The following is a 3,890-nucleotide window of genomic DNA, read 5'->3' on the forward strand; positions in this document are numbered from 1 at the left end:
GCAGTCAACAAAGGAAGAGAAGTCCTCAAGATTCTATCTCTAATTAGCTAACAAAAAAGCAGGGGGTGGAGATGTGGTTTAATTGGTAGAGTACCAGCTGTGAGCAAACAAGTTAAGCAAATACCATGTCCCAGAGTTCAAGACCTCATATGAGAGAAAGAAAAAATCAAACTTCTTGATATACAATTTTTTCATTTCCTGACAGAAATGGTAGTTAGGAGTATTCCTAACTAGTCAGGAAGCTGAGATTTGAGGATCATGGTTGGAGGCCAACATGGGCAGGAATGTCCATGACATGCGTAGGAACAATTAACCAGCAAAAACCTGAAAGTAGAGTTGTGACGCAATGATGGAGCACTAGCTATGAATGAAAAGGCTGAGACAGTGCTGAGAACCTGAATTTATGTGTATGCCTCAGTACTAACCCACTCATAAAAGGTCTTACTTTCTTTTTTTGTGCTGGTCCTAAGACTTGAACCCAAGGCCCAGGTACTGTCACTGAGCTTTTTTGCTCAAGGCTAGCATTTTACCAAAATGCTCAATAGGAAATGTACTTATTACCTTGCTCATGTAACTGTCACCCCTCTGTACAGCATTTTTACAATTAAAAACATACCAAAAAAAAAGAAACTTGATATGAGAGTACTATGAAGGAAAGTCCTAAATACAATCATAACTGACTTTATCAGGGATTGACAAAGGAGAAGGCCCTGTGGTTGTAGAGTAGAGATGATTGATGAAATGAAGAATCGAGAGCAAGGTACAGAATCTCCCTCTGCACATCTATTGATGGACCTCTGGATATCATGATCTGAGCCCTGTGACAATATGTAAGACTTTTGACCTTCAGAATGCTGAGAGAATTAGTAAATGCTTGTTGCTTCAAACCCTCAGGTATGCAGTAACTTATAATTGCAGCCTCAGGAAACAAATACAGGTGCCCATTTGTTAAAAATGCATGTCATTGGACTGTGGAGTTGGGGATACTATGTTGAGGGAAGCTTGTCTCCTTCATCCCTTTCTGGTATTTGATTATCAATCTGAGAAAGGTACAGAAAAAAAACGATGTGCTTAATGGTGAATCATTCACTTAATAAACACTATTCATTCTTTCTATGTGTAAAGGTTGGTGCTAAGGCTCGGAATAAAAACCAAATAAACCAGGATGCTGGTTTTAAGAAGGTTAGCCTATTGTACAACAATAAGTTAATATGTGAGAAATGGCACATTTCCAGGATGAATCTGTGTGAGTGTGAGAGGAAATGGGTTAGTAAGAGCTTCATCCACTTGAGATGAAACAAAAAGGAATTATTAATAAAGCAAACAGTGCAGCTCATATTTTGAAGGACAAAGTCTACAAAAAGCTTCTGTATTTAGTAAGTAATATATCAAAATATCTCTGTGAAACAGCTTGTCATAGCATATATTGATGTTTATTTTATTGCAAGCTTACCATTGTTTCAGCCAAGAAAAAAGGTATTTATCATTTAAGATTTATGATAATTGAAATATACTGCTAGTAGAGCTACAAAAGCTCTCATTATTTTTTAAGGCATCCCTTTTTGGTTTGTGAAAGACAGTAGCTACTTTTATTACACAGTGTGGCTTAGAGAAAATGCTATTGTAAAGAATATTAATAAGCGCTCTTCTATGACCCCACAGTAGCTGTAGTCTTGGGTATGACACAGAGTGGTAATGTTTTTGTGAATCAATATAAACAGGTAGCAGCCCTTTCTATATGGCTACAAAATAATAGCATTGATTACAATAATCAGTATTCGTGTTGCATTTTATTATTTTACTAAAAGACTTCAAAGAGTGTCTGATATGGGTTGTCTATCTGTAAACCACTAATACAAACTTTTAAGTTTTTTCAGGATTAGTTTACTTATTGTATTAAGTCAGAGTTTTGTGTACTATCACTTTTTTTGTTTTTCCAGCTTCCTTTTTTTTCCTAATGTCAGTCTTAAACTCAGAGCCTGGTGCCTGGTGATCTCAGTATTTTATTTGCTCAAGTCTGACACTCTATCATATGAGCCATTACTTCCACTTCTGCAAATAGTTTTTGATATTTTTCTTTGCCAGTAGTGGGATTTGAACTAGTACCTAGTGCCTGCAAGGCAGGTGCTCTGCCTCTTGAGCCATGTCCCAGTCCTGAATTTATATGTATACTACATAGCAAGATCTGTTCCTGACTCATAGCAGGTATGTATTTAGAGTTGGAGTTATTATTGTTTTGTCTTTGAAAATTGTCTTTTATTCTATTATAATTAAATGCTTTCTATTTCTCCATACATTGCAGAAAACAATTACTCCACGTCAAGCAATACCTTTGTGCCATCTGCTGATTGAAATTACAGCTTCAGGAGAACTGGGGTAAAGAGAATTTGACCTTTTCCCATTGGTAACTCTTCAGGCTCTTCAGGTGCTTCTTTGGTTACCACACAGTCAATAAAATCACAGTGTTATTTAGAAATAATCTTTCCTCTATGAAGCTTTGGAGTTGTTTTCAGGATTTGACCATGCATGAGACAGGAAGATCATCTATTAAAAGAAGATGACAGACTATTGGAAAGAAAATTGTGTGACATTAACTTGGATTTCAAAGTCATGCATTCCAGTTATTCAAAGTGAATAACAATTATTAGGTCATTAAATTAATTGGAAGTACTGTGTTGAGCAAGGACAGAATGACTTTCTAGAGCCTCCTCCTCTTCCTCCTCCTCCTCCTGGCTTCACACTCTTGCTTGGCTTTTCTAGCTAGGCTGACACTCTCACTTGAATCCCACCTCCACTTCTATCTCTTTGGTGGGTATTTGGAGAGAAGAGTCACACACAGTTTTTTCTGGGCTGGCTTCAAACTTTGATCCTTATATCTCAGCCTCCAGAGTAGCTAGAATTATAGACAGAAGCCACCTGCTGACTATGAAACTTTACTTTTAATTACACCCCAAGCTAATGTGAGAAGGAGGATGAAGAGGAGAAGGAGGAGGAGAATAGAGAGGGAGGGAAGAAGGGAGGAAGAAAGAAAAAGAAAGAAAGAAGAAAGAACGAACAAATGAAAGAAAGAGAGCGAGAGAAAGGAAGGAAAAGAAAAGAAAAAAAAACATGAAAAATCCAAGCCCAAGATTCAGTTGAGCCAGATAATCTTTCGTCCCCCTTATCACTTGTTAGTTTTTAAGGTGTAGAAAGCTGTGTTTTGATTAACCTTATTGAATACTAATTATGCACCTTTTTTCTCTGCATGAGTTTCGTCCCCTTAGTATGCACAGGGTGAGGTGTAGGATTGGCACCCTCATCCTTTCCTGGGCTGCTCCACCAATTTGAGTGATTTTTTTTTTCTTTTTCTCTTTAACCAAATAAACTCTGAGAATAGAGAATAAGAGTCAGGTTCCTAGAGCAAATCTGAGCCTTCCTAAAATTCCTGAGAGTGACTTCAACTGCTTAACCATTCCCCCTTTGTCCTGGACTCTTTTATCTGCAGACTTCTGGGCTATCAGGAACCTGGCCCGGGTGGGGTGGGCTCAGAAGGAGGGGAGGGTGGGGAGGCTTGGTTTGGAGGTGGGACAAGCAGCTGATGACGGGTGGGAGGAGGGGGACGCGAATACACACAAGGCCACTTCCGGCTCCCATTTCTTTACCAAGTCTCTTTAGGTGGAATTTTCATTTTCTTTTCTTTTCTTTTTTTTTTAGGGGAAAATGAACAGTTGAGAAGCCCTAGGTGTGTGCGCGGGCGAGCCAGTGCCGGGCGTCTCCGCGGGCCAGAGGATCGATCTTTGGAGCTGGGCTGGCCGGGCTGGAGATCTGGGGAGGGTCGCGGACACCCGAACCGTAGCCACCGCCACAACAACAGACTTGGCCAGACAAAGGGGCCGGAACGGCGGGGCGGG

This window comes from Dipodomys ordii, unplaced genomic scaffold, assembly GCF_000151885.1.
Source record: "Dipodomys ordii isolate 6190 unplaced genomic scaffold, Dord_2.0 Scaffold222, whole genome shotgun sequence".
NCBI classification, from domain to species: domain Eukaryota; kingdom Metazoa; phylum Chordata; class Mammalia; order Rodentia; family Heteromyidae; genus Dipodomys; species Dipodomys ordii.